Source organism: Trichosurus vulpecula, chromosome 3, assembly GCF_011100635.1.
Source record: "Trichosurus vulpecula isolate mTriVul1 chromosome 3, mTriVul1.pri, whole genome shotgun sequence".
Taxonomy (NCBI): domain Eukaryota; kingdom Metazoa; phylum Chordata; class Mammalia; order Diprotodontia; family Phalangeridae; genus Trichosurus; species Trichosurus vulpecula.
The window spans coordinates 426,952,829-426,976,852 of NC_050575.1; the positions used below are offsets into that span (position 1 = coordinate 426,952,829).

The 24,024-nt window shown below is 40.1% G+C and overlaps 1 pseudogene; it reads right to left on the reverse strand.

Moving 5' to 3' along the window:
* Positions 1-811: 811 nt before the first annotated feature.
* LOC118842809 lies at positions 812-23,939 on the reverse strand (annotated as a pseudogene).
* Between the last annotated feature and the right edge of the window lie 85 nt (positions 23,940-24,024).

Below are 24,024 nucleotides of genomic sequence, written 5' to 3' on the forward strand. Positions count from 1 at the left end.
ATAATGTCCCCGTCTCACAGGTTCCTTTTCTAACGTTGTTGTATAGATAAATCAAGGGAATATTGTCAATGTCTATTTTAGTCTAAAAAGTATACAATTCTTCAATCCTCTCCATCTTTTCTGTTGTCCTGACTCAAGTAGAAGGGGAATGCATAAGACTGAAAGTGACCTATTATTTTATACTGTTTCAAGGACATCTGTGGTCAACAAATCTATCCATATGTAGCCATGCACCATCCACTGTGGGACAATAGATGCCATGTGCAGCAAAGCAAACTTGAAGCCTCTCAAATCAGGAAAATCCTTCTGGCTTTGTGTACCTCCAACAGAGCCTTCAGGATTGCTCTACTTCCATTAGAACATGTCATTAAAGGAGAAGTTTGGAAAAGGTTTTTCACATGGTTCTTAAATACTTCATTGATTAATTGATGTCAATTCCAGTCACATTGGCCTCCCTGCTGTACTTGACCTCAGCAACCTATCTCCCACCTCCATGCCTTTGCACAGGCTGTCCTCTATTTCTACAATGTCCTTCCTTGACATCTTTAACAATGAGAATCTGTAATTTTGTTTTTTATGCATTATGTTTTAATTGAATTTTGGGATGCTGAGAATATCCATTGTGAGGGAAGGGCAGGAAGGGACGAATGTGACCATGTACATTGGAGCATGACCTTGGGCAGAAAGACCAGACACAGGTGACAAAAGGTGAAGAAGCTCTGGGCTCCTCCCCCACTCCCCAGGACTGACTCATGAATTGTTCCTAGCTCAGGAAATGCTTTAGGCAGCACTTTGCAGCCTTTATGGCTCCTTAAGTTTCTCCTCTCAGTATAGGCAACAATTCGTCATTTTCTTTGAGTTCCTTACCTATATCCGATCCTCCAACAAGCTCACCTTTCACGTAGAATTGGGGATATGTCAGCCAGTTGGAGTAAGCTTTTAGTCTTTGCCGCACTTCTTAGTTTTCCAAGATATCAAACGTCTCAAAATCAGTACCAGCGCCATCAAGAATTTCTAGAATTTGTCTGCTGAATCTACATTTTACTGTTTGTTTCCTTTCATAAACAACATCACAGAAGCTTTATTTGTCAGTACTTTGAGCCTTTCTTCTAGTTCGGGGGCTTGGGGCAAATTGTATCAAGCTCATCAGATGCTTCCAGTTCCTTGGCAATATTGAGACCTCCTAATCAGCTCTCCAGACACCTATAATTGAGGATAAGTAGGCCAACTGGAGTATGTTTTAAGTCCTTGGCTCAGGTCTTCAACCAAAAAGATACCAAAACTGCTAAATAGAATATTATGCTTGTTAAGAATTTCCACCATCTGCTTGCTGAAATCACAGCAGGGCTCTAGTGGAGACCCTTTCATGAAGAGCATGCACGTAGCGGCATTCGTCAGCTTCTTCATCTGAAGGTTAAGGTCTCCCTTAGTGGATTCGGTAGCGGCTCTGGGAGGAACATGGCTGAAGAGGTGGCACTCCACTTACCTGGTCAGCCAAGGTGTGTGGGCACCGTCTAACCAATCCATTTTCTGCGCATTCTTCAAAAACAGAAAGGTCGAGACAGAACTAATTTCATATTTCTCCGACACTTCAGGAACAGCTTCTGCTTTCAACTTCACAAATGCCACCTGTGGGTGCTCTTTGGCTAATTCCTTCATGACATCATTCATCTATGTGCACTGGGGAGCCCAGGGTGTCCCGAAATGGATGGCAACAAGGGACCTGGCCGGAGGCGCAGAAGCTCTTCGAACTGTGCATGGGACAGAACCCCCAGCAGAGCCTGAGCTTGGCTTCAGCCTCTACCTGGACCCCCACTGCCGCCACCCCAGAAGCCACCACCAGAGCACCAGAATCTGTCATTTTCTTTAAAGATTTAAGTCATGGAAACTTCATAAAGGAAACTTTCTCAGCCTAACCAAGATACAAAAAGTTTTTGACCTCACCCAAGATAAGGAGGGGTGGGTGGGGAGTAAGTACCCAGAATCTCTAGTGTGGTAAGCTGAAAATAGGGAAATGAAAGAGGCTGTGCTCCTCTAGCTGTCAACTCTTCTTTCATTCACTCCCGGGACTTCTCCCTCACAAGAGCCTATGGCCTCCCTCAAAGCCAGAAGACCCAAAAGCAGAACTCTCCTCTCCCAAGTTCTCATCACCTCTGCCTCTCACACTCGACCAATTGTGAAAGTCTTCTGCAAATGCCTAAGCCTGAACTCTTGTTCACATGATAATTCTTCACATGATTTTATATCAACTTGTCTATCCATGTGTTGTATCCTTTAATGAAATGGAAGCTCCTTGGGGACAGGGGCTATTTCCTATTTTTGTCTCAGTACTCCCAGGGGATTAGCATAGTACATTGTACACAGGAGGTGCTAAATAAACGACTATTGAATTCATACTGAATTGAATACTAGGTTTTTTTTATAGCAGTTGCTTTTTCACAGAAAACCAAGTTTCCTTCTGAAACTTTCACCCATTGCTCCCTTTTGCCCTCTGAGACCAAAAAGAACAAGTCTAATCCCTCTTTCACAGGCTTGAGGAGAGTTATATCCAACCCATCATACTAGGTACTTGGCACACACTCCTTCTCCCTCCTTGCTCTGTCTCATTTTCTCATTCACAAGCACATTTCCCCCTAGGTACGTACATTACTGGCTCTGATGATTTTTCCTAGTGTCTCTAAGGGAACAGTGTTGGAGTAGGCCTTCAGACCACATGGCCCTGTCACTGAAAGAATGCTGCATCACTTACACCCTTTATCCCTCCATATACCATTTATCTCCCTGCCCAGAATAAAACTAAGGGAAGATTCTATCCATCCATGGTATATGATAGTAAAACCAAAAGAAAGACAGAGAAAGTGTGTGAAATGTACTTAAAGAATACAAAAGAAAAATAAGTGCAAATGTATCCTTTTCTTTGAAATTTTAGTTTGAGAGGTTAATGACCCCTAATCTAGGATATTGTAAGGGAGACCAGGCAGCTGTTACAACTTCTCATTTCTCTCATGATTCCTTGGATGGCTTGTCAAATTGACTGAAGATGTAATGATTCCTCTCTTCCCTGACTGTGTTTGACCATGTCAGCTCCAGTAGGTCACAGCCACACATGTTTGAAGACCATCAGAGGAAGAATAGACAGAGGCAAAGAAACCTGAATGGCCGTAGTAGAGAGAAGATCACTGACTTGTTCCCTTTCCTCCTACCAGTAAGGCAAACATCTGCGTGCTATAGCTTGCTTTGTAGAGAGGGAGAAGAGAAAAGGGCCCAGGACAGAACTCTCTATGATTAGAAAGCCTGATCTAGAAGAGGATCCTACAAAGGACACAGAGAAGGAGCTCTCAGATAGGTAGGAGGAGAACCAGGAGAGAGGAATTTCTCGAAAATCTAGAAAGAAGAGTAGTAATGGGGACAATATGACCAACACTGTCAAAGGCTGTAGAGAGGTCAAGGAGAATGAGGATGGAGAATTGGATTTAGCAAACAAGAGATCAGTGGTAACCCATAATGGGTTCCCACTTGTTGATGGTCTTCAAGCAATGAGCGGATAACCACTTGTCAGGTATGTTGTAGTAAGTATACTTTTTAAAGAGACTAACAGATTAAGAACTGTAATTGACTTCAAGGCAATGTAGCCAAACTCTCTCATTTTATTATTGAGAAAACTGAGACCAAGAAAGTTTAATAACTTGTCCAAGATCATACAGGTAGTGACAGAGGCAAGACTTGAACCCATATCCTCTGTCCAAAGCTCCAGTGATCATTGTTTAAATAACCTTGAAGTTTCTGAAATTCTGTTATTCTGGGGTTCACATAATTAAAGGCTTATGACTACTCAAAGGATAGTATATGAAAGGAATTTTTGTATAGGTGCAATAAGCTTAGAAGGTCCCACAGCCAAAGTCCTTCCCATTATGAGATCTTGGAATCCAATGATTCTTCATAAAGTCTCTCTATTTCATCCTCAGAAACAGATGTGGCTCCAAAAGCTTCAATTATGTTCATGGTGGCCTGCTTGCTGATACTCACCCTGAATTCAAAATAGCCAAAAAATATTCAAGAGAAAATGAGATGGAAGAAAACTTGGCATGACACCCAGCAAGGGCAGATTAGCCTCAGAGCCTTGGTTGATGAAACCAGGACATCAAAAGCCTAGTGGGCCCAATCTACCAGCACTTTTATGGAGATCTTTTCTCATAGGTGACTGAAGTTGTCCCTCATGTTTGGAGGCTGCCCCCTTAGGAGCAGTGTACTATCTGATGAATGTTCATTGGCACATCATCATCATCATCACCACCACCACCACCATCATCATCATCATCTTCATCATCATCGCTAACACTTATATAGCACCAAGGTGCTAAGTGGCACATTGGTAGAGTGCCAGGCCTGAAGTCAAGAAGACTTATCTTTGTGAGTTCAAATCTGGACTCATACATGTACTGGGCAAGTCACTTAATCCCATTTGCTTCAGTTCCTCATCTGTAAAAGGAACGGGAGAAGGAAATGATGAACCACTTTAGTATCTTTGCCAAGAAAACCTCAAATGGGGTCACTAAGAGCTGAATATGACTAAAAGTGACTAAAGGACAATAATGTATGTGCCTGGGACTGTGTTAAGTGTTCTGCGATTGTTATCTCCTTTGGTCCTCCCAACAACCCTGGGAGGTGGGTTCTATTATTATGCCTATTTTACAGGTAAGGAAATTGAAGCAAACAAAAGCAAAGTGACTTGCCCAAGGTCACACAGCCAGTAAGTATCTAAGGCTGGATTTGAACTCAGGTCTTCCTGTCTCCAAGCCCAGTCCTCTATCCAGTGTACTATCTAGCATTTAACAGGATTTGGGGGAAAAGAAACTGAAAAAGAGAATGCCCAAAGTTTTTAAGCTGTGTTTAAAAAAAATCTTATTGATTTTATAGTGAACTTAGGAAATAAAACAAATATTTTCATAACAGTAGAATAGATAAAAACATGATTGTACATGAAATTGCAAATCTACTGCGCACACTTTGCTGTTGCTTTTAAATATATAATAAAATTATCATATAATTTTTTTCTTCCCTCCCCACCCTGGTCTAGTGATAACTACCATTAGGAACAAATATATGCGTGGCGTGTATGTGTATATGTGTGCATATATGTATATGTGTGTTTATATATGTGAATGTACACATGTATGTATACTATCATATATATTTATATACGTATATGTGTAAGTGTGTATGCATGTTGCATTGTGCATGTTTTTGTATATATGTGTGCATGTATATGTGTATATGTGTGTATATGTGTGTACATATGTATGTATGTGTATGTATGCACACAGATGTGTGTATATACATAAAACCATTCTATACCTATATAACCCTTGTATACTTTTTATACATATGTATACTTTTTATACTTGTATATTTTTTATACATATGTACAACATATATACATATGTGTGTATGTGTACATATATATATGTATGTATGTAAAATCTCACCATTCTATACACACTTCTCTTCCTCTTCCTTCAGGTGTCCTTTGTAGTTCATTTGGGTATTTATAATAGTCGAAATGACTTCCTCACCCAAGGCCGTTCTTCGAACAGTGTTGTTGTTACTGCATACAACGTTCTCCTGGTTCTGCTCACTTTGCGCTTCAGTATTTAATAGAAGTCTGTCCAGGTTTTTGTATTTTTTTAATAAACGGTTTGGGCATTAGCAGTCACTGACTGCAGTAGCTATCTTTTTTATCATTATTATTCCGGACAAGTGACTTCACCTGTATTGGAAGCTTCTGGTAAAGAAACTCCCTCTGCCACTACAGACTGGCAATTATTATGCCAAAGGAAGAGGGCAGTGAGAAACGAAGTGATTGCTGGGTTCCCTACAGCCCTTGTGTGCCAGAGACAAGAATGATGCCAATTCTGTTTTTCACCCCTTTCTCATTTCAGTGAAACAGTCATGAGATTAATGTACATTTTTACTGGGGACTTTCCTTTACAAAAGCACAGGGCAGAGATAAGCAATATCATGGACCTGATTTCAACAAGAGGGTCTCATAACTAGTTAAGAAAAGTTAGAAAAAAAAAAAAAAGCTCAAGGTATACTGTATTTATTGCTCTCCTGAAAACACTTGACTCAGCTTATCGTGCCATTGAAGGCTGTGGCTTCCCCCTGAGCTTACCTCCCATTGATCTTTTATCTGGCTTCTTTGTATATGATCTCCCCAGTTACAATGTGAGCTCCTTGAGAATAGGGACTGTTTTTGACTTCATTTGTATTCCCAGCATGTAGCAGAGTATCTCACGCACAGTAGGCACAATAATAAATTTTAGTTCATTTGACTAAGGTATGGGGTCTCCCCTATGTGAATGAGAATCCTACAAGACTGACCTAGTTGTGGTTCTTCAAACACAATGCTCTATCTCCCATGTCTCTGTCTTGGCACTGGCTTTCTCCCATAATCCCTCACCTTCACCTCCCAGCTTCCCCAGCTTTCTTTATGAGCCAGATCAAATACTGCCTTCTTCAAGAGCTCCCTCTTCCTGCCCAGATACTCATGCCTTCCCCTCTCAGACTTTATATCTCTATCTAATACATACTGAATTACTTACATGCCATGTTCCCCATTGCAATGGGAACTCCTTAAGATCTTTGATTGTATTTTTTTTTAATTTTCTTTGACTCCCCAGAGTTTAGCACAGTGCCTGGCATTTGTAAGTATGTAATAAATGTTTGCTGATTGACTAACCAGCAAGAATATAAATACAAGTATAAGAATATACATATGAAGGTGACAAGTAAGAATAAAATAAGATAGTTGTAAAGCATCATGAAAACCTTAAAGTGCCATAGAAATATCATCATCATCATCACCATCATCATCATCTTTGTATCACCATCATCATCATCACCACCATCCAGAGTTGCATAGTTTCAGAGGCAGGATTTGAACCTATGTCTTCCTGATAGAAAATGTTTAGGGTTGAGCAATACTCATCATGCTATACTACCTCTTTTGTCTATTGCTTGGCTTTTAAAGCCCTTTATAACCTGGTTCCTTCCTATCTTTCCAGTTTTCTTACACCTTCCCACCACCCACCACTACCACCATGGAATTTGTGATCCAGTAACAGCAGCCTCCTTGCTGCCTCTTCAACAAGACACTATGTTTTCCAATCCTGGACATTTTCACTGACTCTCCCCCATAGGTAGAAATCTCAGACTCCTGGCTTCCTTAGCTTCCTTCAAGTTGTAGTTAAAGTCCCATCTTCAAGAACTCTCTCCCAGTCTTCCTTAATTGTGATGCCTTTGTCTTGAGATTATCTCCAAATGATATATACATATATAAGCATGTGTGTAAGTATATATGCATATATGTGTGTGTATATGTGTATGTATGTGTACATGTATGTATACGTCTATATATCCATATACATGCATATATATGATCTTAGTAATACATAAGCTGTTTTCATGTTGACTCTTCCTTTAAATTGTGGGCTCCATAAGAGCAAGTAGTGAACTTTCAACATTTTTTTTGCATCACCAGTGCTTAGAACAGTGCCTGACACATAGTAGGTGCTTAATAAATGCTTTTTGACTTGACTTGTCTTTTTTGGTCCTACTTACCACTGAAGGCCCCTAGGTGCCTAGGTTCCTGTGCTCATTGAAACTTGAGTTCCTACTCCCAAAAATGTATTGTGTAAGAGGCGTTTGAACATCCCCATATGGAAAAGAGCTAGTTTAAAAGAGTGATTCTGCAGGATGCATTATGCAGCAGTTCAACTAGACCAACTAAATACATAGAGGCCACTATTGGAGATCTGTACCAATGTGCCTGCCATACAGACTTGGCTACTTCTTTTCCTTCAAAAATGTTGAAATTGTCCTTGAGCGTCACTTGGCTCAGGAGATAAGGGCTCTGACTGTTGATGTGACTTTCTTCTTGCTTAAGTGTCCAAAATCAGCAAGGTGGTCGAGATGTGTTCAACTGCACCAGTTGGATACTCTCTCTTTGTACCACTGTTGAATACGCTTCCCTAACTTAGCTATGCCAATGTCTTCTTATTAACAGCTCAATGTGCCCCAATTGTCATTGTAGCATGAAGGTGATCCAGGAGATGGAGTGTTGGATTTGGAGGTAGGAAGATGTGAGTTCAAATCCTGCATCAGACTCAGTAACTTTGTGACCCTGGGAAGGTCACTTCATTTCTCTCAGACTCAGTTTCCTCATCTGTAACATGGAAATTATAATAGCACTTACTTTTCAGAGTTGTTGCAAGAATCAAATGAGCTAACAAATGTAAACTGTTTTGCTATACAAGTGATAGCTTTTATTTCATTCTATTCCAGTAATAATAGTTCTGAGGTGTCTTTTTTGTTTTTTCTTTTCCTTTTCCCTCTGAAAAACATCTGGGGCTTTCAGTGAACTGTTAGCTCAAAGGTGACAGCAATGTGATCCAGCAGTCAAAAAAGATTACCAGAAACTCAACCTGCCTTAAAAGAAAGATGCTCATCCTAGAAGGGAGGGAAGGTCTCCTGCTGCACTTGGCACTGTGGAGAAGAAAACTAGACCAGGATCATTCCAGATGTCATATCACTTCTCACTGGCTACACCCATTTTGGACTTTTGGCCAGGTTGTTGTTGTCTGTCCTTTGTTCTCGAAGAGGACCATAACATGGGGAAGGTGATGCCATAGCATGCAAGCGAATTGGATTGAAGTGAGGGAGAGCTGTGTAAAGTCACCAGCCCTAGTCTCTCCTCTGGAGCCACCTACGTCCAGTGGCAAGATGGAAATGGAGCTACATGAAGGAGTGAGCCAAGATGTCTGACAATTGGGAGCCGTGTGCCTTGAACAAATCAGTCACCTTTATCTGGAAGCTAAAGTGTTTGGGTCTGACTCTCACAAAAGAGGTAAGTTTTAGGAAAAACAGCAATGATACATTTTAAATAAATGGAGACCATCCCTGTAGTACCTTTTGGACGAGGCAGCCTTCGATTTTCTATGGAAGTGCTTTGAGTTTGCACATCCTGTATGATGTTTTCCCAGAGACCCAGCCATGAACTTTGGTGGCCAGGGTATTACTATATGAGCCCCGAGGAAGTACAGCAATGACTGCTGAGTGAGCAAGATTCCTGGAATAAACTTATTTTGTCATTTGTGGTTAGGTAGAAAGGATATTTGGCAGTATACAGTGGAGAGGAAGCGCAAATGTCCCTGCTGAGGGATCTAGGAAGCTTGAGAACTTAACGGAGTTTCTGTCTCATCAGGTTTGTTGGTTTGCTTTGGCATTTTCACCATTCTCTGAAATAATCTCTGTTATTCAGGAAATCCTCCTGCCTGGAATATTCTCTCTCCTCATCTCTTCCTTTTCCAAGTGCTAATGTCCTTCAATACTTTTCTTCTTTAATTCTTCTTTCAAGATTTATATTTAATGTTCCTTTCTGTGGGAAGCCTTTCCAATCCAATCCAATCAATACCTATTAAGTGTCTACTGGGTGCTAGGCTCTGTGCCAAGTGATAATGATACAATTAATAAAAACAGGCCCTGCCCTCAAAGCACTTAAAATCTAATGAAAAGAGGCCACACAGAAGAAGTCAGGAAAGGTGACGGGGTGGGGCATGGGGGGGGAGGAAGATCAGGGAATATCCAACACAAGGTGAAAGAGAGGTGCTGATGGGATAGGGGTGGGTGAGGGATGGAATCTTGTTCAACTCTGTTGAAACCAGGGAGAAGAACATAGTGTAGTGGACTGAAAAGTCCAGTTTCTGCCTTCTGTAAAGGAAATCATTTGGAGGAGTTTGGTAATTGGCCCTTCAATCAGGGGGGAGAGGAGGCTGAGGAGGGTAGAGTCAAACAAGACTTAAATTAACAGTATAAGGTTAGAGGTGATGAGCTTAATGTGGGAGAAGCATCTTATTCCCAGAAGCTGAAACCAGGAAGGGCAGCAAATGCCAAGAGAGTGAAGCCCTAGTGCCTTTTCTGGTACCCTCAGTTTTTAGTGCCTTTCACTCTAAATTACCTCCTCTCTGCTTTGTATGTATCCTCTTTATGTTGCCTTTCCCATTAGAATGGAAGGTCCTTACGGTCAGAGACAGTTTTCCTTTTCTCTAGGTTTCCCCTATGCAGAACACAGTGAATGATCCATAGTAAGTGCTTAATAAAAGCTTCTTCATTGAATAAATCAAATGCATGCTGGCGAGATCAGTGACATCAAAGAATGAATATGGGACAGTGGGCTCAACCAAGACGTTGCCCTCCCCTGCTTTGTTCCCCATGCACAATATTTTTCAAACATCTTTTTCCTTTCTTCCCCATGTCAGCTATCCTAGCTTGTCTTCACTTCTTCTTAGAATAATAAAGGTTTTCCTGCTTCTACTCTACCTCCTTCTCAACCATTCCTCATATCACTGCCCAAGAAATCCACCTAATGAATCATTTAAAACATGTCACTCAAGAGCTCGCTGCTTACAGAACAAACAGAAAGTTCTTGAAATTGGCATCGAAGGCCTCCCAGGCTATGATTCCATAGCCATCTTTTTTTATTTTTTTTGGAAGGGGAAAGGCAAGGCGATTGGGGTTAAGTGACTTGCCCACGGTCACACAGCTAGTAAGTGTGTCAAGTGTCTGAGGCTGGATTTGAACTCAGGTCTTCCTGACTACAGGGCCTGTGCTCTACTCACTGTGCCACCTAGCTACCCCATAGCCATCTTTATAGTAACAACAGCTAGTATTTATATAGACTTGTAAGGTTTGCAAGACTCTCTACAAATATTATATATTTTATCCTTAAAACAATCCTGGGAGGTAAATGTGATTATCATCCCCATTTTATAGATAAGGAAATTGAGGCAGAAAAAAGTTAAACGACTTCTTCAGTAGCACACAAGCGTCTATGGCCGGATCAAAGCTCCAATCTTCCTGACTCCTGATTCAGTACTCCATCCATTGTGCCACTTAGCTACCATATTTCTCACTTTTTTCTTTTCATACTAGCCTCTGTATTCACTGAGGCTCGTGGTGCTCCTTTTTCATCCTGTCCTCTCCCCTTTCTGTGATTCTGCTCCAAACATCCTATATGCTTGGAAGGAATAAGCTTGATCTCTGCCCTATGAACTTCCTTCCTTCATTCAGGGACCCCCTCAGCTGCTGTCTTTTCTAGGTCACCTGCCCTGAATTTAGTCCCCTGGCTCTCCTACCCTTTATGTCTAGGCCACTATGAAATGGAGAAGATTCTTTCATTCCTTCAATAATCTCTGACCCTTTGGCCTGCTCTTCTTTACACTTAGTACAGCCTTTCCTGAACCCTACATTTTTGTATGGAAATATTCCTATCAGACTGACAACTCCCAGTAAGTATGGCTTGTTTGCATTTCAAGTACTCTTCTGGTCCAGGGAAATGGATGTTTTTACATTTCCCAAGACATGATGTTACATCTCCCACCTCCTTGCCTTTTTCCAGGCTGTCCCCCATGCTGGTGATGCATTTTCTCTTTACCTCTACCACTTATAATCCCTACTTTCCTTAATTGTTGTTTACCCCTTTCAGTTGAATCTGACTTTTTGTGACTTCATTTAGAGTTTTCTTGGCAAAGATACTGGAGGGGTTTGCCATTTCCTTCTCCAGCTCATTTACAGATGAGGAAACTGAGGCAAATGGGGTGAAGTGATTTGCCCAGGGTCACACAACCAGAAAGTGTCTGAGTCTGAATTTGAACTCAGGAAGATAAGTCTTCCTGACTTCAGCTGCAGTGCTCTGTGCAATATGGTGCCACCTAGCTGCCACATATATGTTTTCTTAATGGTTCAGTTTAAATGTCCTTTTCTGCATGATACATTTTCTGATCACCTCCCAGCTGTTAGTGACTCCCCTAAAATTATGTGTGCATAAACATATACATATATGTGTGTGTATACATATATATACATACATATAATTTTGTGTGTATATACATACACACATATGTAAGTTTATATGAAATTGTGTGAACATATATAAACACACATATATATGCATGTATTATTGTCTCTTCAAATAGGTTGTAATCTCCTTGATAGTAGGGGCTATTTCATTTTTGTCTTCTTATGTTCTCCATCTAGCACTATGTCTGACACATAATAGGTGTTTAATAAAATGCTGAGACCTGAGTTCAAATTCTATTTCAGACACTAAGAATGTGTCTGCCGACAAGTCCCTTAACCAAGATCATCCTCCGTTTCTTCCTTTGTAAATGAGGATGATCATAGCACATTCCTGAGAGTTGTTGTGAGGATTAGGTGACATAATATTTATAGAGAGCATTACAAACTTTCAAGGGCTATATAAATGTTAGCTCTTATGGTTATTGATTGATTTATCTTAGGATCACAAGAACAGAGATTTGGAACTAGAAAGGACATTCAGTAGAAATGTTACGTAAGTTGGCGGACATTTATGTCTGAGTCAATGACACAGAGTGGAACAGGAAACTGGGCAGGTAGCCACTCTGGAGTTGGATACAGGAAGACCTGGATTTAAATCCTTCCCATAACGCTTACTTCATGTGTGCTAAAGTTAAATCACTTAATGTCTCTTGGTCGTTTCCCCATCTACAAAGAAAAATTGATAACAACTATAACATACAAATATCCCCCACCCCCATCCCTCCAAATCCAAAGTTATTGTGAGGATCAAAGAAGGTAATTCATTTTGTAAACCTTAAAGCGTTGCTGTTGTTCCTCCTCAATCTGTCCTGAATTAGTTCTGTTATTTGGGATACCTTACTTAACTTCTCAGTTTCTTCACCTGTAGAATAACTAAATGCTTTTGAATTAATAATTTAGATTTTTTTCTCTTCTTATCCCAAATTAACTGCTAGATATTTATGAAAGAGTCATGATTTTTCAGTTCAGTTCAATAAGTATTTATCAAGTGCCTCCCATGGGTGAGGCATTGTGATAAAATGTCTCGGTGGTGAGAGACTCTGCTATTTGCCTAACAGGACTTTCCTTTTTAATTGGCCAATTGGTTTTCTGACTCATTTTTGCCTCTTCCTAGCCATCTCTACTTTTAATTTATCCATAGGATTTGCTTTCCCTTCATTTCCAAGATTCTCTAATAGATTCCTTTAATAAACTTTGGAGATTTCATGAAGGAACAGCTCTCTGGACAGGAAAATAATTGCCTCTCTAGAGTTTCAATCCACCTCCCCCACCTCTACAAACACACCCACACACATTTAACTACACATTATTTTAATATAACAAACTGAATAAAGGATTAGGTCGGCCTCCCCGGAATGCTGAGCACTGGATAAGTTCATCAATGTCGAAATATGCCCAAAGCTCCTTAATATATTTGCAAGACTATGTTCATCACCCACCCACCCCCTAATCTTAAAGCCTGAGAGAATTTTCTGAAACTGTAGGGATCAGATCAGGCAGTTATTATCCCAGTTATAAATAGTCTGTCAGATCTAATGTTCAGCAGCTGAGATCTTAATTGGCTGGCTCCACACTTCTCCTAAGTGGCCTGCCATTCACCAGACTGGCTGGCCAGTTGTTTATCCAACTGTTGTGACTGGGGAATGCATCCACTCTGGAATGATTGGAGCCAGTGGCTGAGCTGAGGAGGCCGTAGCCAGTATTCTCACTCAGACCTCAGCTGTCAGGGCTCCAGTGAGAAATATTGAAGGGGAGTAAATGATATTTCCTCATAATTGATTGGATTCAGACACCTGGGCCATGCCTCTGCAGCCCCAGATCTAGATGGTAATTGCTTTCTGACACCTCAGTCACACACACACACACACACACCCTGAATGAGAAAGCTCTAAGGCCTTCAGTTCTTTGATAATATTTTCCTTCCATGTGAGATGTGACAAGAGCATTTCCAGGGACTACCGGCCAAAAGGACCATAGAATTAATAACAGCAATCAGACAGCGCACTTCACATATATCATCTCATGTGCTCTTCATAACCACTCTGGGAGGTAGCTGATGTCATCATGTCCATTTCACAGAGGAGGAAACAGACTAAGAGAAGGTAAGTGATTTGTCTGAGGTCAGACAGCTAGTAAGTTTTAGAGGCGGATTCAGAACTCAGGTTTTCCAAGCTGTAGTTTATCCATTGCCCTACCTAGATGTGCAGCAATATTGAGACTTAGAAATTTTCAGGTTCAACTATTTTTTTTATTATTTTACAGAGATAGACCCCAAGGTCTGTGAAAGTGAAATGACTTGCTCAATTAACAGGGTAACAGATAAAAGATTGTCTCTATGATTAAACATGCCCTCTTCCCTCTGACATTTAAAGTCCTTCGCAATATGGCTCCAAAAACTCTTTTGCTGCTTACTCCATTCTGTTTCTTTTCATATAGTCTATATTCCAGACAAACTGGCCCTCTGGCCATTGGCTCTATGGGACATGGTGTCTCCCACCTCCTTACTCTTGCCCAGGCTGGGCCTCCCAAGCCTGGAATGCTTTCCCTCCATACCATGATCTCTTCAAACCCTTGTCTCTGTTGATCATTTGGATCAAAGGTCAATTCCTCCCACAGGCCTTTGCTGACCTCTCTCTTTCTTAGCACCTTCTCTGTACCCTGAAATTCCCTTTTATAAATTTTAATAATTTATTTTTATACTATCTTGACTTCTTTGTATTCATGTGTGCATGCTTATGTTGCCCTTTCTCCTCTCCCTCCCCACTCGAATGTAACTTTTGGGTCATTGGGACAGTTTTATTTTAGTCTTTGTATTGTCATTGGCCAGCAGAGTGGTTGGCATGTAGCAAGCACTTGACATTGAATCTGAATGGAGTTTAACTGATTTAAACTCAGGCCCACTGATCCAAAGCCATCACTTTTTCCATAGCTGCTTCCAGTTCAAGGTCAGGTCATTACCCAGGAGATCGATCACAAAATGTGAGGGAGAAACAAGATGGGGTTAGCGACGCAGAAAGCCTGGAAATCCCCAAGAGGGATTTCACTCTTTGAGGCACAACTAAGTCAAGAGGGGACATGGAACGTTCAGCCCAAGGCACCCTATCATCACATCAGGGCAGGGCAAGATTGCAGAATGTGAGCAATTGCCATAAAAGGCTGAAATTTGGAGGGTGAGGGATGCACGGAAAAGTCGAGGTGATGTTAAAAAAAGAAAGGCTAAGAAAGAGAATTTGAGTCATCCCAAAATTCTACTCCTCCTACTCCTATATCTTGCATCTTGATCTAGCACCAACCTCTTTATTGAATTATTCTCCAACAGTCAAATTCCAGCAGCACTTCTAACTAGTGCTATATCTTATACCATCCCAACCTAGACTTTAAGTTGATGTTTGCACAGGCAGCTAGGTAGCACAGCAAACAGTTCAAATTTATCCTCAAACACTAGCTAGGTGACCTTGGGCACCTTAACCCCTTTTGCATCAGGTTCCCCAATTATAATATGAGCAGGAGAAGGAAAGGACAAATTACTCTAATATTTTTGCAAAGAAAACCCCAAATAGGAGTGTGAAAAGTTGGACATAACTGAACTATACCATTTGAAGGTTTACAAAGCTCTTTATAAATATCATTTCATGTCGCCTTCCAAACAACCCAAGAAATTAGGTGCTATTATTATTGGCATTTTGGAAATGAAGAAACAGAGGCAGAAGGAAGTTAAGTGACTTGCAAAGGGTCAGAGAGCTACTTGATGTCTGCAGGCAGGATTTGAACTCCTATTTTCCCAATGCCAAGTCTAGCACTATATTCACTGCAACACCTAGCTACTTCAATGTGGCAGATGTCATGTCAGTCAATCAGTCAATGAACATTTGTTTGTGCTTACTGTGTTCCAGGCATTGTACTAAGCTCTAGAGCTACAAAGAAAGGCAAAAAAAATACTTGCCCTTGAGGAGTTCATGGTCTAACGGGTGAGGCAACACAGACAACGATATTTCCCATACTATATGATGGGATAAAAAGACAAAAACAAAACACTGTCTTTCCTCAAAGAGTTTATATTCTGATGAGATGAAGCAAAATATACACAATACATACAACATGTATGCAAAGGAATGGCGAGATCCAGCAAGGAGACTTTGCGGTGAAAAGAGGGCCATATAAGAGGTTACGCTGGAATGTTGACTTGAATGGGGCTGCGGGTCCTTAGACATGGAGGTGAGGAAGGCAAGCATTCCAGACATGATGGGCAGCCCATGCTAAGGGGGCATGAATGTTGTGCAAGACAGCCATGGATTACAAGAGTGCTCAATGGGGAATAATTTGGAATCAGTCTGGAATGGTGGTGAAATTTAAATGCTAGAGAAGGCAGTCTATATTTTCTGCTAGAAAAAATGGGAGCAACTGAAGAATATTGAGAAGTAGTGTGGCATGGTCAGGCTGATACTTTGGGAGTATCAATTGTCTACCACCAAAAGAAAAAGTCTTAGGTCATTATTTTCATTTTTGTGGGTGGGGGGAAGGGGTTTGTTTGTTTTGTTTTGTTCTGCATAAAACAAAAGTCAATATTAACTGATCTTGTTGCTGGGGAATTCACATTTGAAAATGGCTGTTCTTTTATTGATTGCCTAGCTTTCTGGATAATTTTAGGTTCAATTTATTGCCGTTTGGGAAGTCTGGGTAATAGAGCTACATAATTAAGCAGGACACTTTCGATTTTGACTATTTCCAGAATTCTGTAGGTAAAAATCTAAGGAGCTTTTTCAGCATGTTTTCCCATCATGTGGACTCCTACTTCACCTTCCACTTTGCTGAGATCAGGGAAAAGGTGAGTTCCATCTTCCTCTCAGATTATCCAGCCTAAGCTCTGGACTTTGAGAAAAGCCTAAGTAGTAATGATTTATTGATGACAAGCTTTTCTATTTGTCCTCAGTTTCATCTGACCTTGTTTTCATTGTCCTTTTTTTTCAAAACATTGTTTGTATAAAGCAATTGACAGTGTATCTTGAAGGACAGGTACATTCTGCTTTGGGGGGAAGAGGCAAAAGCATAGTTTACTAGGGAAATGCAACACGTTAATTGAAGAGACCTTAGCCATAAGTAGGAGATGGTGAGATCTAATTGTTGACAGTAACATAGCATAGTGAATAGAAAACTGGACTTGGAGCCAGTATGATTTGGGTTCAAAACCCTCTTCTAACCCTTGTCCAGTGACCTTCAGAAAACCCATTAATCTTTCTGAACCTCAGTTCACTTATTTGTAAAACTGGAATTAATTATCTCAATTTATCCCATGGGGCTGTAATGAGGATCACATAAGATAGTTCAAATATAGGGTGAAGGATAATATGAACAGATAACTTGGATGATTGATGGACTTGGATTTAGATCCTAGCTCTAAAGCACAATTGCCAATATAGATGGGTAGAGGGTGTTCCTTACCTGTAGATCCCTATAACAATGACTGTGTGGGTCCAGATCAAAAAAAAAATAACAATGTAATTCTTCAGGTATACACATGTTGTATCCACTGAGCACTATATAGACTTGCCATATTCAGGAACACTCTTGTGTCTCCAGTGTTTTGCATAGCGTCTGGCATAAAGTAGATGCTCAGTAAATGCTTGTTGGTAAATTTTAATTGAATTAGCATCTCCAGCCCTGCTCCCTCCCCAGTTATCTATGCCCTTCTGGATGCTTCATTCCACTTCTTGAGTACAAGTCATTATTGGTGATATGCTATTGCTTACTTAGACCCTCCATGTGTTTTTCCCATTGTTTGCAGAGCACCTTCAAGTTTTATTATTTTGAGGTGGTGATGTTCCACGGATTGTAGCAATAAAGCATCTCTGGGAGTTTCCCACTCAATTATCCAAATTTATTATCAATTTTGACCTTTCCTCTAAGCAGTCAAAAATCAGAATTTTGCAAATACTTAAATAAATTATAAATACGTGTGTATGTATGTATATACGTGTGTATACGTATATATGCATATACATATATACACACATATATATATTAGCAATATATATGATGTCTAGAAATATGTATTCTTATTATAAGCTATCTTCCATCTGGGTAGGAACCCTATTATCCCCATTGTCCAGGCATCAGAGCAAAGGGGGTACATTTAGAAGGGTAATGACATCCATAAATTCCAGAAACCTAAATAGGTCCTCAGGTACGGTACACACAAGCTCTGTATTCCCTTGATGAGCTAGATATTAAGCCAAGATCTGCAGTCAATGCTTTTTAGTCAAATTGCTGTTTTAATAACAGGATGTCACCCTACCCAACACTGCCTTTGGCAATTTGTCAGTCCCGCCTTGGAGATGTCCTGGCAGGCTTCCTGGGCTATTCAGTTTATCTATCATCTGCAGTTAATGATTGCTTTCAATATGTCACTGGCAGCAATAACACCAAATTGGAGATAGACCCATTTCAATCTTTTTTTTTCATACTTGTGGAGGTGATGATATTGTTTGGCCTAACTGAGGCTTCCAATATTTGAGTATAGAAAAGCAAAAGAGATATATGCTCCTGGGGAGAGTGAGGTGATGGCGTTCCTGTTCTATTCCAAATCGTGTGACATTTGAAGTCATAAGCCTAGTTTCGAAACTGGGCTCTTTCATTGCCTGAATGATTACAGACAAGTCATTTAATTTAGTTATTTCTTCTCTCATACCCTCAGTTTCCCTATCAAACCAGAGAATTTACTTATAATATCTCTAAGGTCACTCAACAAAAATGTTCAAGATTTTACTATTCTATATTTTAAAGTAACTCCAGTACTGACATCCAATGTTCTATAGCCCTTCTCAATTTTACTATTCTGTATTCTCTGTTCCAAGTTCCCTCATATCTCTAACATTCTATGTTCTATATTCTAAGATCATTCCCATCTCTAAAGTTCTATATTCTTAGGTCCCTTCTAGATCTGGCTTTCTATATTGCAAGATCACACCAATATATAATATTCCACGTTCTAAGTCCCTTCTAGCTCTAACCTTCTATGTATTGTGTTCTAAGGACCCTTTCCAGTTCTATCATTCTGTGTTCTATGTTGATGCCATCTCTGATATGCTACGTCCTAAGGTTCCCTGTAACTCTTACTTTCTATATTCTACTTTATAAGTCTCCTCCCAGCTTTTAAATTCTATATCCTAACATCCCTCTCCAACTTGACGTTCTAAGTTCTAAAACCCCACTCCAGCTTAAGCTTCTGTATTATTATGTTCTAATGCTCCTCTCAAATCTAACAGTCTATGCTTTATGCTCTAAGGCCCCTTTCCATCTTTGAAATTCTCTTTGAATTTACATTCAAAATTTCCTCTCATCTCTCAATCTATAATTCTATGATCCCTCTGTCAAACAGCTAAGTTGCTTCAAGCAGCCTCAATGGTAAATGTGAAGAAAAGCCTGGGCTTAAGGGTTTGGAAATAGATATGGGAGTGGCCATGGATGTCTCTGATTTGTGAGTAGGGGTGAAAGGATGTTCAAATATGGCTTAAGGGCAAGTAGGTAACTCAGGATTTTCTACCTTCTTTACTTGTGATTAGCCTTCACTCCCTTATTTTCATGTCTCCAATGGAAGTAGAATATTATCCAGTTCTAAGTAAGGTAATACTTTGTTAACATTCAAAACCATCTATTAGCAGCCTGCTTGCTGACTATTTAATGAAATCATGACTGAAATAGAAATTATATTGACTTAGTGGGACACCTATGAGGGCACAGAGTCAACCAGAGTCTCTGTCTCTCAACTATACCCTATAATTTCCCCCTCCATGTCCTTCCTTGAATGGTTGCCTTAAGCTAATGCACATTTTCCCCTTTATCACCTGTTGAAGTCCTACTCCAATGACACCCTCTTGATTGTGTCTTCCCTGATCCCCAAGGGTGTGTGCTCCCTCTCTCCTCGTATTATCTTATATAATTCATATATAAATACACAGGAGATACTCATGTTATTGATGCCACCACTGATTGTCATAGGAGCTTTCTTCTCTTTTTCCAACTTAGGCTGGTTCACCCTTCCTTTAACAACATGATGATCCCCTATTCCCAGATTTAGTACAAGCACATTATCCCTATATCCCACTGCAGCTCAGAACTCCAGAGCTCAAGAGATCCACCAGACTCAGCTTCCCATGAATTGGGATTATAGGCATGCACCACCACACTGAGACATCTAGGTGCTTAACAAAATCTCTCAAGCTATTTGTGTAGTAAAGATGCAAAAATTTATTTTGATTATAGACAATTAGGTGGATTCAGGACTGTGCACTCAGGGTAATTAAGTATTGGCTTGGTGTCACCTTGGACATTCCTCCAAATTCACATGGAAGTGTTAATAATATCCCCTTCTCTTCTCTAGGCTAAGCATCCTCAGTTCTTTCTTATAGTTCCTTGCATATCATAATCTCAAGGCCTTTCATTGTCTTAGTTACTTTCCCTTGCATGTCCTCTATCTTGCCCTTCCTAAACTGTGAGTCTGGGAACTGAACACAGTGCTCCTGAAGCTGGCTGACCATCATGATGCAGTGTACAATCTCCTCCATGGTCATGGTCACATTTCCTCTCTTAATATGACCTACAATGATACGATGAACTTTTAGCATGAAAGTGCTTCCACCAATGCAGATAAGCAATTTAGGTGTAACTTAAACATCTTAGATCCCTGGGACTGGTAAAAGGAAATGAATTCCTAAGTCACATGACTATTATCTGTGAGAGGCAGGACCTGAATCCAGGTCTGCCTGACTTCAAGGGCAGTTTTTCTCTACTATACCACCCTGATAATGAAGATTTTATATTTATCCCTATTTAATGTCATTTTGTTTTATTCAACTCAACATTCTAGATTGTACAGATCTCTTTGGATGACAATTTTGTCACCCAGTGAGTATTTATCTCGTATTTCATTCTTCTTCCATTTGTATGCCCATTGCTTAGCCTAGTGTCTAGCATGTGGTAAGGGCTTGTTGAATGACTGACTGACTTCCCTGCTTCTCATTATCTGCAAATGTAATAATCATGCCATTTCTGCCCTTACCTAAGTCACGAATAAAAATACTAAACAGAGCAGGACTGAGATCACATCCCTGGGGACTCCTCGGAAAATTTCCTTCCAAGTTGATAAAGAGCCATCATGCTTGCAGGAACATTAGAAAATGCTCCCAAGAGCACAACTCCTTAACTTCAGGTAAGGATCGGGGAGCTCACTGGCTAACAGTCATGGGATCATTACAAAGGTTGGTCAAGCATTCATGCCAATTTGAAGTTGTTTCCAGAAGGGAGGTTTCATTGCTGAATTATTGATGATGATAAAACCCCAATGCAATCACTGAAATTTCAAGATACCCTACCCCTTGTGGGAACCAAAAGAAGCATCCCAACTTTCCAAAGACTTGGACACTTCAGGACAAAGCTCACCATGAAAGATTTAATTTGAAGACCTAGGACCTGTGTGGGACTAAACCCCAGTCACCCCAAACAGGCTGTGGAACAAAAAAAAAAAAAGAAATTATGCCACATAGGAATAAAGGAAGTGCTCTGTGATTTAATCCATCTTCTGAAAGGTTCTCAGTCCAAATGAACAGGCAGCTATTCCATTTCTTCTTTTTCTTTTTCCTGTGTCCTTTCATGGAACAGAATTTCTTTGTTGTTTTCAGGTCATCAAAAAATTACTAAAGACCCCTGATATGCCCAACACTTTGCTAGTAAAATAGGAAATCGAGAACTTCCCAGAATTCTGGGATTTGTGAGATCACAAGGATAGAAAGACCCGACAGTGATTTTTGTTGCTGCTGTTTAGTTGTTTTCATCATGTTCAACTCTTCCTGACCCCTTTTGGGGTTTTCTTGGCAGCGATACCATAGTGGTTTGCCATTTTCTTTTCCTGCTTGTTTTATAGATAAGGAAATAAAGCAGACAAGGTTAAATGGCTTGCCCAGGGTCACACAGCTAGTGTGACTAGTCTGAGGTCAGATCTGAACTCAGGTATTCCTGACTCCCGGCTCAGCACTAGATCAATTATGTCACCTAGCTAACCCTAGCTACCTCTTGATGATTTGGAATATTACCATCTTGGATCCAGAAGGGGACTGACTCATGCTCAGGAGTTTTAGAAGAGATAAACATTGCTTGCAAGAAAGAAGACTGACAGGAAGCATAGAGAAAAATGACAGTGCCACCGAAGACTTGCAAAGCTGAATTGGAAAGCAAGGGAGATCCAGGGTCACTAAACAAAAGAAGAAAGCCAAAGGAGAAAGTGAAATGAGGGCAGAGATGCAGCAGAAGGAGAAATAGAGGTGGTCCTTAGGGCCTCTTCAGATATGTTTATTACACTAAATACTGGGTGTACAAAAATAAATACCTGCCTCCAAGAAGTTTACCTTCGACTGTGAGGATATATTTATTCTTCTTCTCCACTGGACCTCTAATTTTGATGTGGGTATTCCCTTAAACAATTCATCAGCCATCATTTGACTCACTGGGGTCTTCTTGAGGTCATGGAATCTCAATTTTACCTTTGCCTCTACAGCTACTAATACATTGCTTGCTGAGTAGCAGGATTTACCCATCCTTGCCCATCCTATAGAAGTCTTATCTAGGTCTTCCTATGCATTTGCTACACAACGTCCAGGCAACATTCAATAGATCTTTCTTGAATTCACTTGACACAGTAAAAATACCAATGGACCACATGGCTGTCCATTGGACAACCCTCACCTTCTTTGCATGACTAGCCCATTGTCAGATTCAAACACACATATCTCTGATGCCCTCTTTATAATAGTCCTTTACAATGCCTTGCTTGATTGTAATGTCGTGCCTCATGCTGGTGTCTATCACGTGCATCTCCACTGCTCTTTGGGTGATTTTTATTGGTTTCAATTCAACATGACAATGTAACAAAATATAAGATAATTGAAGGAGGACCAGATTCACTTACTAAACTAGAGTAGCAGCTTCCATGACTTCATTTACTTCTGGAAACTGTCAGAGATTCTAAGTTTCTGTGGCTGTCATTACTTACTGCCCTTCCTGTTTAAAAATAATAATTTTGTTGATAACTTTCCTTAATGATATTACCCATATTTCAGAATAGTTTCCTGTCCTCCTTTTCAGGGTTCCATTCTTAATGATAAAGAGAAAAACAGAAAGTTTAAAAAACTTAATCAACATGTATAGAGAACATCTGATCATATATGCAGTGTTCCAAACCCATAATTGCTTACTTCTTCAAAAAAGTAGGAAAAACCCTACCTTTCCTAGGTGATTCCATGTCAGAGAGCATTTTTTCTGCCTGATACATGAGATGGCCAACACCTTGAAAGGAACTTGTAAAACTACATAGAAATCGATGACCAACAGTTACCAGAGATTTTTTTTTAATTGAAATATTCAATTCCAAGCAGTGAATGCATATTTCTAAAGTGAAATGACTTCCAGGGTAAATCCTGACCCACTTGAATTGTTTGTAGCAACATCACAGGACAAAGAAAAGAATGCCAGATCCCTTTGGAATGGGCAGCAGAATTTCAAATAGTAAAAGGAGTCTGTAATTAACTAACTGAAATGCCACATAAGCTTATGTAACCCCTTAGTTTATAGAGTTGCTTGGTTTCCCCCTTAAACATGCCCATACCTGTTTGTTTTCCCTTCTTTTTTCATACTAAACCCAACCAACTAGAGTATTTATGTAAATATGGTCAAAGTCAAGTTACTATCATCCTTAAGCCTCAATGTCCTCATTAGGAAAAATGGGATAATAACATCTGTAATATATATTCTATGTTAAGCATTTTGCATACTTTAAAGCTTTCTAAATATTCATCACATTTGACATTAAATGTTTCTTTGACAAAATCTTCTTTACTATCAGCATCAGCATCATCATTCCTTTTTCCTGACTGTATAAAATTCATTTGACAGCAACACGTTTCAGGAAGGACATCAATAAGCTTGAAAGCATCCAGAAGGGGCCCAATCAAAATGACAAAGCTGCTCAGATCCATGCCATATTGTTTCAACAATCCAGCTAGCAGCTGTTGTGGGGGTGTAAGATCCACCCACAGCCAGCACCCAGAAAGCTGCCAACAG